General features: G+C 30.3%; 1 long non-coding RNA gene across 4 annotated transcripts; it reads right to left on the reverse strand.

The window, feature by feature from the left end:
• Nucleotides 1-599: 599 nt before the first annotated feature.
• LOC132805384 (uncharacterized) lies at nt 600-3,958 on the reverse strand. 4 transcript variants are annotated; one of them, XR_009640783.1, is made up of 3 exons: nt 3,550-3,949; nt 1,121-1,815; nt 600-1,019 (listed from the first exon to the last, which is right to left on the reverse strand). It is a non-coding gene; the product is annotated as an uncharacterized LOC132805384 (long non-coding RNA). The 4 variants fall into 4 exon arrangements; XR_009640781.1 differs by having other exon boundaries at nt 1,121-1,593; nt 1,691-3,944; XR_009640782.1 differs by having other exon boundaries at nt 1,121-1,176; nt 1,691-3,943.
• Between the last annotated feature and the right edge of the window lie 8,161 nt (nt 3,959-12,119).

The following is a 12,119-nucleotide window of genomic DNA, read 5'->3' on the forward strand; positions in this document are numbered from 1 at the left end:
TGTACGAATCCATTGTCTAATGCTTTGAATTAGGAAGTTTTAATTTAGTGTTATGGTTTAATATCTTTTGATAATTATTTCATATCTTGGATATTATATTTTCTACTCGACGATGGAAGATTTATTAGTAATTTTTTTATTTTAGAATTTAATCTCAAATGAAAATAAGGTTTCTGGAATTGATTTTAAATCTCTAGTTTATATCTCATTTTATGAAATGTCCAAATGATTTTGAAAAGAAAAACAAATATATATCATTTTTTTCTTTTCTTTTAAATGGTTATTGATTTTAAAAGTCAATATATTTTTTGTTAAATCCATTTTCATTTTATATAATATTTGTCTCCACTCTCAATTTTTTTACCCCACTATTAATTTAAATAATCTATTAAAATTTATTTTCCAAGTGGTGGAAATTAGTTTCCAATAGGAGTATATATTATTCAACAATTTCCACTTAGAGGAAAAATTTTCCAACTGGAGGAAAATGATTTCTGCTTGGAAGAAAAATTTTCTGCGTGGTAGAAAATTATCCAGAAGCTTCAATTGACTTCCATATGGGATTTTTGACTGGAGGAAAATTTTTTCGAACAAGCGGAAAATTTTACAGAAGCTGCAATTGAGCTACATGTAAGATGTTTCTATAAGGTCAATTAGTTATCCTTACATCAATAACACATCGTATATCTTCGTTAAATGAACATTATAAGCCATCATTATCTTTACAATTAAAAGGCTAATATAATAAAGAAGATGCATCTATAAACATGACAAAAGTAAAGAAAAATGCATCACCACCCAACTCATATGCTTAGTTCTTTGTTGTAAGCCTCATAAGTACACAAAAAGGATGCAGATTGCAATAAATAAGATAACATAATGCATAATTTCTTAAAATACGTTTCTTCCCTGTTTCAGTTGCCAGCCTTATCTGAGTCATATATAGCCATATGATGCTCTTTCAAGTCCATGTGCCGTAGAAGCCAATGTATGTTTCACTTGTTTAGTGGAAACAATAACTATCAATAAATTAAAAGAATCCAATTAGAACAAAAAATAAAGGAAGACAAATAAATAAATAAATAGTTAACATTACACAATTTGGACATGTATATTGTACATGATTTACGCATTTCCATGGCTTCGACTCCTTCGTTCGAATCCCCATTACATATTCTTGCATTGCATATGAGAATTGGTAATTAGATGGATTGGCAATGAACTTTCCATAAGACTGTGCAATGTATGCTTACAAGAAAATAAATTATTAGTTACTCAAAATCACAATAGCCAAATATAGGATACTGCCTTTAAAACTTCTTTATTTATCCAAAATCCTCCATCTATCACCTCGAAACTAGGATAAAAAACCCATCATTATCATTATTAAATGAACATCAAAACCCATCATTATCTTTATATTCAAAAGACTAATGGAAGAAAAAATATGCATGTATGAACATGATGAAGTAACAAAAACAAAGCAGTAAAAACTCGCATTCTAATTTCCTTTTCTCTTTTTCAGCTTTTGGTTTATCTTTCTCTAGTTGTTTGATTAGCAATTTTTCTTCCCTTTTTGCTTCCTTTTGAGCTCTATTAACATAGAAAGAAAATTCAATGTAAGAAAATGAGAATAAAAATAAAAAAGAACAAAATCACCACAACTAAAAAAGTTACTACAAATACATACAGGTATGTACGATTCTTCTGCAGCTGGCCATTAACCAATAAACGAATCTTTAACCCACATAATACTTTACCAAGCTTTCCTGATGCCTTCATGAGGTCATGTTTGTAATTTTGATGACTCTCCAACTTTTGTAATGCCATTATCATTTTTAAAACAAACTACAAACATTAGTGATCTAGTTTATAAATAAAAACCAAATGGACTATTAGAGATAAAAGCAAATAATTGAAAAAGTACACAATAAATCTTGTTCATTGTAATCATGGCACAACATTGAACAGAAACATTAAGACAAAAGACATGATTGCCAAAACAAGATGTAGAACTGATTTATTTGATAAATAGATACAATGAAAAAACCATGCAAAATAACTTTATATTTTTAGCAAATTCTCATTTAGGCAGTAGTTTAGGCGAGAGAAATGAGCAACAATTGACAAAAGATAAACTATAGCCAGTACGCTTTATGGGGAATTGACAACTATTTTTACTATTTCCAATTAGCGCATATGTTGGTTAGACAATGCCACCAATTTTTTATGGCTAATTATCTCATGATCTAAAAAGTATAATAGACAACCAAAACCATCTATATAGCAAAGGAAGTAAACTTACCAGAAACAACGGTAATCCTCCCATGCAGTTTTTTTGACAAGTGTGCCTAATACTATTCAATATTTCATGTGCAGATTCTAGCATCAGCTCTGGTTGATCAACCTAACAAAAGCACTTTTTACAAGCATAGAATTTGATATGCTTGTCTATCTCTCTATTATGTAACTTTATTCTTTTATTTTATTTCTGTAAAATTTTAATACACTAATTTAATAAGATATATGATTCTAAATTATAAATATCTCAACATACATTCATTAATTAATTGAACCAAATTAAGCAAAATGGGCGAATCTGCAATCAGTCTAAATCCATCTACTTTATTCATATGCTTCTAAATGTATTTTCCTTTTTTTTTTTACTATCACCATTTATCAACTTTATATCCAAAGTGTACAGAATATAGCTGAAGAAAATCATAATTCCTAAGCTTGAAGAGAAACACATTCCCGAATCACAAACAATCATCAATCTAATCCAACTTTAATCATAGAAAGTCACAACCTAAATCACCAACAGTCTAAATCCATCTACTTTATTCATATGCTTCTAAATGTATTTCTCTTTTTTTTTTTTTTTTTTTTACTATCACCATTTATCAACTTTACATCCAAAGTGTATAGAATATAGTTGAAGAAAATCATAATTCCTAAGCTTGAAGAGAAACACATTCCCAAATCACAAACAATCATCAATCTAATCCAACTTTAATCATAGAAAGTCACAACCTAAATCACCAATGTTAGTAGCTAATAACAAACTGAATCAAATTAAGGAAAATGGCTCAACCCATAGCGAAGTTATATTATTATTGTTTTTTTATTCATATGCTTCAAAATGTATTCCCCTGTTCTTTTTTCCTAGTCACCATTTACCAATTTTACAACCAAAAAGTGTACAAAATATTGCTGAAGAAAATTATAATCCCTAAGCTTGAAGAAAAAATACATCCCCAAAATCAATTAAACAATCTTCAATCCAATCAAACTTTACTCGCAGAAATTCAAAACCCCCAAAATAACAAATAAATATTAGCAGCAAGATAACAAATTGCATCACAAATAGAATCATTATATGTGAAATTCGTACAAACAGGAGCAATAAAAAAAAAATTTGACTGTTAAGAGATTATAGTAGAGATTGAAGTTAGAAAAAGCTTTTATAGGTTATAAACAATATCTGAATATTAGTTGGAAAAGAGAGATTCATCAATTTCAATCTTCACAACTTCATCGTATTCATACTTATCTTTTCTAGGTGGAGATGGAGGAATCGGTAGCCTTGGTGGTCCTCTACCTTTCTTCTTGTTCCTTGGCCTCACCTAAATTTAATCTCTCAACAAAAAGAATAATAAATTTAATCGGTAGTCTTGATGGCGAACGAGATGATGTATTTCAAAGGGGAAAGTGAAAAAGAAAGCCCTAGCTTCATTTCAACAGGGAAAGAGAAAGTAGACAAAAAAATAAAAAATAAGAATAAAAAGGAAGCTCTATGAAAAACATCGACGAACAGGATGATGTTTTTCGAAAAGGAAAGTAAAAAGGAAAGTCCTTGCTGCATTTCAAAAGAGAAAAGGAAAGTAGACAAAAAAAAAATGAAAAACAAGAAAAGAAAAGGAGTTGCATTTTGATAGAGGAAAGAAACAAAAAGAAATAAGAAAAGAAAAAAAATATAATGAAAGATATTTTGGTCCGGATATGTTAAAAGTTGGTTTTTTTATTAAAAAAAAAATTATTATTTTTCAAGTTTTGATTTGCACAGTGATTTAAAAAAAAAAAAAAAAACCCTAATATTTTTACTAATTTTCCCTTCCTAGTTGCCCAATTCAATAGGTAACATTGGGCCGGCAAAAATTGGGCCGACCCGTGGCTAAAGTTTCCTGATTAATTTGTTTTAAGTTTTGTACTGGGCGTTATTTTTACACCAAAACCTTATCCGTACACATCATTTTACGTAAAATTGCTAAAATAACCTTATTTTCTTTTTCAAAATTTCTTAAACAATTTATTTTTTTTTTTTCCTATCATCTTCTCCTTGCTTACCATAAAACATCGTCCTTCTCATCCCAATTGATGGCATTTTCGAACCCACATTATTCCTGAGCAGCACAACTCAGGCCCTGAATCTTTCCCTCAACTCACTCGGTCTCTTTGAGCCCCCACTAAAACTCGAACCATGCACAGACAGAACCAAATACCTCCCAGAAAACATAACCTATCTGCCACTTTCTTTAGCACATGCTGAAACTCAAAACCCCCCAAACAAAAACAACAAAGAACCCATGAATCCCTCCATTTACACGACTCATAAAACTCGGACAAGGAACCAAATTGGGTACGCTAAACCAAAGAAAACAAAGTCTTAAAAAATTTTAATTTATTAGAGAAAACTTGGGTACAGAAAAAGTTAAAAAAACACACCATCAGTGAGATTTACAAAGTAAAAATAATAAAGAAGCAGCAGGAGCAGATTGAGCGTGGGACGAGCAGGGGCTATGGCCCTCCAAAATCCCAAAATGACATTATATAAATCATAGAGTAAGCCCCAAGAATCTTTTGAAAATATATTAAAGTTACATGTTGTTTATGAAAAGAAATAAAAAGCAAATAAAATGTCACTTTTTTAAACAATGGACCTCATATATTTAAAAGTTATATGACCAGTATGTAATTTTAAGAAATCCAAAACTTAATATAGTTGACCCATTAATCTTAGCTAAATATATATTCATTAATTTTTTTTTTCGTTATTGTTTTTTTTCCTTTTATTTTATTATTGCATTACTTCTCCTTAATATTTAGCATCAAAGAAAATATAAAATCATTTTAGTATCAATTAATAGTCAAAACATTATGCCTTATATAACTATGCCCTAATAATTTATAACTTAATCTTAAAACAGGAAAATGATTACATTTTACATTTGTTTAATCAAATTTAGCCACCATATAGAACAGCTAAATTTAGCCACGATAAAGTCTGTATCTTCTTTTTGTTCAATTAGGGGGGAAAAAAAAAGTCTGCATCTTTTTATTTATTTTTATTTTTTAAATAGTACTTATCCATCTCCAAGTGTGAAAATAATGCAATTTAATCATCACCACGATTATTTTTTTCTTCCAGTGGATTTGAATATTGTCAAAACTCTCTTTAAGTAATTCGTCTAATATTTTATTCTACTTAGTTTTGGACCATTATATGCGCATAATTTATCCAATAATAAATTATTTGTACATTAACACTAGTAGGATGACAATTGATAAATTATTTATATTGTTTTGAATTTGATTAATATTATACAAATACTTAGTTTATCTTTTTTTAGTCTAATGGGTAATAAATGATTAAATTTCATATTTGCATAATGGGTCAAAGACAATAGATGCATTTTTCAAGAAAAGGGATATTACCGTTTCAAATTCAAGTGAAGCACCTTAAGAAGTTAATTGTGAAAGTTCAATCTCGAAACAACTTTCTCATAAGGTTCAAATAATTGAATCACTTGGAGTTGATTATATTTCTTCTAGTTCTATTGACCGTGATCTTGGATTATGTCAGCGAATAAGTAATTATCCCGTAAATCGAGTTGATGAACTTCAAAGAGCTTATGTTAGAGCTGGTCCATACCAAATTATTCTTCAAGCATATCCACTTTTAGATTTTGAAGATCATCCTCGTAGATTTCAATTTTCTTGGTTTAAAATTTTTTCTTGGTTAGAGTATTTCCTTTAAAAGATGCTGCTTATTGTCTGCTATGTTTTCTTTTTGGCAAAAAAATCAATAGGACGACCATTGTTGAAGGATTTAATAATTGGAAGAAAGTCAACAATGGTAAAAATCGTGCTTTCTTGACTCATATGGGAGAAGATTCATATTCATCTCACAACAATGCTGTTAAGTGCTATCATGACCTTATCAATCTCAATATATTGACAAGGTGATGGACAAACACTAAATAAAGTAATTAATGAACAACAAGTTGCGGTTGAAGACATAGATTGTGTTTGATGGTTAATGTTTCAAGCATGCTCTCTTAGAGGACATGATGAGTGTCTCGATTCAAAAAATAGAGGTAATTTTCTTACACTTGTGAAGTTGCTGGGGACTTATGATGAAAAGTTGATAATTTAGAAAACGCTCCAGAAAATGCAAAGTATATTTCACATAGTATTCAGAAAGAGATTTTGCAAATATTGGTAAGTAAAGTTAGAAATTCAATTTGAAAAGGAATTGATGACTCAAAATTTTGAATTATTGTCGACTATGCTCGAGATGAATCTAAAAAGGAGCAAATGACTCTTGTTTTAAAATTTGTTGATAAGGAAGGTTTTATAAAGTAGCGATTTTTTTATTATTATTTATGTTAAAGATACAACTACAGAAACTCTTTAAAAAGAAATATTTGCTTTTCTTGCTTACCAAAATCTTAGTGTTGAAAATATTCGAGATCAAGGATATGATAGTGCTAATAATATACAAGGTGAATATGGCGTACAAGCTTTATTTCTTAATAATTATCCATATGCATATTATGTTGATGTTAAAGGAGTGATTTTTTGACATCATTCATGTCAAAGATACTATTGCAGCAACTTTTAAAAAAGAAATATGTGCTCTTCTTACTTATCTAATCTCAGTGTTGAAACTGTTCAAGGTCGAGATTCAAGAATATTAGAGTGCTAGTAATGTGCGAGGTGAAAAGAATGGCTTAGAAGCTTTATTTCTTAATAATTATCCATATGTCTATTATGTTCATTGTATGGCTTATCGTTTATAAATGACATTAGTTGCAACATTAAGGGAAGTTATTCCAGTTTATCAGTTTTTCTTGAAGTTAACATCCATTATATATACAGTTAATGCCTCATGCAAACGCAATGATAAATTGCAAGCTGCTCAAGCAATTAAAGTTGCTAAAATGATTGCTATTGATAAACTCAAAGCTGGTAAAGGTGCTAATCAAATTGGTAACTTGCAAAGAGCAGTGATACTCGATGGAGTTCTCATTTCAGTTCGGTTCTTCAAAATGGTATATGTGAAGGATAAAATATTGTTCAACGTAAGGAGGTTAATGCTCATATTATGCACTTACTTCTTTCGAGTTTACTTTCATTTTACATTTGATGAAAGAAATTATGGGAATAACTGATATTCTTTGTCAAACGTTGCAGTAAAAAACACAAGATGTCTCCAATGCTATGCATTTAGTCAAAGGCACTAAATCACTTATTCATAATTTGGGAGAAGATGGATGGAGCACTTTGATTGAAAAGGTAAAACTATTTTGTTGAAAGTATGATGTTGAAATTCTAGACATCAATGCTCATTACAAAGTAGGTAGAGGTTGATTTCACCATCAAAAAGATCAAATTCTGGTTGAGCATTATTATAGAGTGAATGTTTTTGTTGTTGCAATAAATTCTCAACTGTTTGAGCTAAATACCAGGTTTGGTGAGTACGCAATGGAACTTCTCATTCTGAGCTCTATTTTAGATCCTAAATATGACTATAAGTCATTTAACATTGATGTAACTTGTATGCTCGTGGAAAAATCTTATCCTCAAAATTTTATTTAGTAGGAAAAGATTCTTTTAAGATTTCAATTATAACATTTTAAAATTGATGTACCTTAAGATCCCAAGTTACAAGATATTTCTTCATTGCTTGAATTATGTCACCGTTTAATAGAGACAAACAAGTCAAACATCTACCATTTGATTGACAGATTGACTTGTCTTATACTAGCTCTTCCTATTTCAACTACAATTACAGGAGGAGTTTTTTCTGCAACAAGTATTGTTAAGATGAGGCTTCCAAGTAAAATCAAAGATGGATTTCTAGCAGATTTTTTAGTTGTACACATTGAGAAAGAAATTGCAGAAACAATTAGTATGGCTAGTGTTATAGATGATTTTTTATAAACTTAAAAGTCGAATAGTACAACTACGATAAAAGTTGTGTGATATTTTCTTTCTTTTAGTATTATTTTATCTTTTTGTAGCTATTCTATTTATGCTAGTTTAAAAAAAATATTTTAGTAATATATTGTTAGGCACTTTTTAATTTAATTATTTTATTTCAATATAATTTTCATTTTCTCATAGCCATATATTGTTGCACCACGGCTCACCATCAATCTAATTCCTGGATCCGCCCCTAAGAAGAAGATTTTGTTTATGTATAGCAAACACAAATTTCTAGCCAGAGAAAACAAATAAAATTTTTTGAGAGACTAATGGAAAAAGGAAAAATAATAGTGAAAAAAACACGGTGAGAAGGAAGTTAGAGAACAAACCCTAGGAAAATTAATTCTAAAATAAATAAATAAAAAAGAAACAAGAAAAAAAAAATTAAAGGGGTTTTTAGTAATTTCATATAAAATAATGTTTGGTTAGAGATTAATCATAAAAACAAAAAGTAGTTCTACTTGCACCATTAAAAAATCTCAATACAGTTTTTAAATTTTTTATTCCCTAAATTACCATTTTATCTTTTTTTATTTTTTAAAGTTCTGCTTTTTACAAGACTAAAATTTATTTTCGCACCCCATTTTATAAGAAATTACAAAAGCATCCTTTTCTCTTTTCTCTTCCTCTGTCTAACGGTCTCTGCCCCCAGATTTATCACTCACAGCCCGGTGGCCTGCCATAAACACCGGCATTTTTTTCCGACAAACCCACAGTATCTGCTTTACTTTTTCTACATTTGTATCTGCTTCAATGGTACTTTCTCTTTCTCTCTGTCTCGTAGATGTTTCGTTTCTTTGAGATCTGAAATCGGTATAACTAGGAACAAATAGTTTCAGTAAGAGGAAGAACAAGACCCACACCCATTGTGTGAGATGTGGACACTACAGCTTCCATCTCCAAAAGAGTTGTTGTTTTGGAGAAAGCCTGAGCCCTGAGATATTTTATTTGGTTTCTGTTTCAAATCCTATGCTTTTCTTGATGGGTTTTCACTGTTATGAGTTGTGCTAGTATTTGGTCATTTAGCACTTTCTCAAGCAAAAGTGCCGATGTACCGTGTTTATAGCAGGGCGAGGGGAAAAGAATTTTAGGAGAAGAGATCGATCCAAAGAGAAAAAAAAATAAGTAAATAAATAAAAGGATGTTTTTATAATTTTGAATTAAATTGCAATGTATAAAGAAATTTAGGTCGTGCAAAAAGCAATACTCAAACAAAAAACAAAACAATTAAACAACCAAACAAATAATAATAATAAAAAAAAACAACTGAAGGACAGTCTTTATTACCTTTACTTGGGGCCACAAGGTATAGAATTATCCTCACACCCAAGTTAGCAAATTTTTATTCTTCTGCACAAATTTTATTTACTTTAACAGTAAATTACATAAACATTTCCTTAAATGAAGGTGCCTTTTTCTTTTTATTAATTGTGTAATTTGTTTACTGTTAAGTTTTAGTTAATATTAATCATAATTTATTAGATATCTCAATCAAGTTGGAGGGAGGGAATATAAACACCAAATTAAAAATCATTTCAAATTGTATTGGTGTTCAATTTTCCTTTTCTTCAATTTTATAGTTATTTAAAATCTTTAACAAACTATAATTACCTCTAACTAACACAAATAAACATTTAAAGCAAGCCAAATATATACAAAATTACCAAAAAAATGTATATACATATAAATAAATATAATAAAATAAAATGATCAATATAATACTAAAGGACACATAATTTTTTGTTACACAATAAATCATTGTCTTAACTAAATTAATTGAACAAGTGTAATCTTTTGGTTGGTCATATTCGGCTCCTCTTGTTTTACTTTCATTAATATAAATATATTACACATATATATATATAGAGGGCGTCTAAAGTAAGGTCGGACCGCACCTCTACAATCAGGACCAAAAATGTTTTTTAATTCACAACCTTTGGATTTTAATATTGGATTCGGACGGCTGAGATTGAAGGTGGGTTCACGTGTGAAAACTTTGACCAAATCTCTCCTTCCCGCTCGCTCTTCCCTTCCCGCTGGCAAATCTGATCTCCTTCCCCCGCTCGCAAAACTGATTTCCACACCAGTTCGAATCAGGCCAAAAATCCTTTGATCTATGACCTTCACTTTTGAGTATATGTGTCCCCATTTTCCATTGCAGAAAGCTTTAAATCTTCTTCCTTTTTAAAGTTTATTTTATTTTATTTTACCTTTCGACTTGTGCAGGCTTCAATGCCATGTCTTTTCTTCTTCTCATACTTCAAACCAGGCTTTAATGGTTTTACCAATATATATATATATATATATATATATATATATTCATATTTTAAAACTTGCAAATAACTCGTTCAAATTCTTAAAAGTTTATAAACGGCGTCCAACAAAAATCAGAATTTTGAACTAACACCACTGACGGCACACACTTCCTTCCATTTTTCACGTATTTTGTATTGCCCTGCTGTTGTGTTTAATATCAAGAATTCCATTATCTACTGGCTTTCGTGATCTTGGTTTTTTCTCTTCTCTTTTTTTTTTTTGTCTCCCCCAAGCTTCACTTGAATTGTTGTTTAAAAGAATGGGTTGTTGAAAATTTATCGATTTCATTCTCGAAAGCATGGAAAAAAGATCAAAAAGGCGTCAAGAATTTGATAGCCACATTATCGTCTGCTAATGCCGGATACCAACAACATTCAATCTTTTTCTTTTTTCTTCTTTAACTTCACACCAGAAAGTAGTGGTCTTTACTAATTATTTCTTCCTGAAGCTTCAATTCATTTAGAAATCAATCTCCCATCTCTTTCCTCTTTCTGCCTTTGCACCAGACATCAGCTACCTCACTAACAATAATAATGGTTTTTTCAACCTTATATATCTATATATATATATATATATATATGTATATTATTCAAGGCTCTAACTTCTCACTAACTATGCAGTGCATACTGGGGTTGGATGGAGAGCGGGGGAAGGAGATCAGATTTGCGAGCGGGAAGGGAAGAGCAAGTGGGAAGGAGAGATTTGGGCAAAGTTTTCACACATGAACCCACCTTCAATCTCAGCCGTTCCGCTCCAATGTTAAAATCCAACGGTTGTGAATTAAAAAATGTTTTTGGTCCTAATTGTAGAGGTGTGGTCCGACCTTACTCTAGACGCACTATATATATATATAGAGTCCGTCTATGGTATGACGGACGTAAAACTTCCCTATATATATAATTGCACTATAATATCATTTATTTTGTATTTATTCTATAAATACGTATATATTAAAAGGAATAAGGTCTGGGGACCCTTTCTATGCTTTTTTGTTTATTCTCTTTTTGAGATGCTTTCAAGTATGCTTTACAAGCTGGAGTTGGAAGGAAACATTAATGTAGTTAAGGTTGGATGTACAACCCCTTTAGTATTCCACTTATTTTTTTTTTTTTGGGATGACATTATTGTGTTTTGTAGGGCTAAGAGAACTGAAGTGAATGAAGTGTTGAAATGCCTCATGTATAGTAAATGGATGAGCCAAGCTTCCAACTTTTTCAAATTTTAATGCTTCTTTTCTAAGAATGTAACGGTGCTGTAAAAAATTAAAATCAAGAGACTCTTCAAGATGAAAAAGCTTAACAAAGATTCTAAGTACCTCAGGATTAACCTTTTCTTAGGAAGAAATAAGATGGTTTCTTTTAAAGACATGAAAAGTAGGATAGAGAGAAGATTGCAAGGTTGGAAATCCATGTTACTTTTTCAAGTAGTAAGGGTAACTCTTTTAAAGCATGTTCTTTCTTCTATGCCTATCTTCATAATGTCCATCACCAAACTACCTTTAAGTTAGTGTCGTAGTGTTGAAAAATTGAAAA

Source organism: Ziziphus jujuba, chromosome 9, assembly GCF_031755915.1.
Source record: "Ziziphus jujuba cultivar Dongzao chromosome 9, ASM3175591v1".
Taxonomy (NCBI): domain Eukaryota; kingdom Viridiplantae; phylum Streptophyta; class Magnoliopsida; order Rosales; family Rhamnaceae; genus Ziziphus; species Ziziphus jujuba.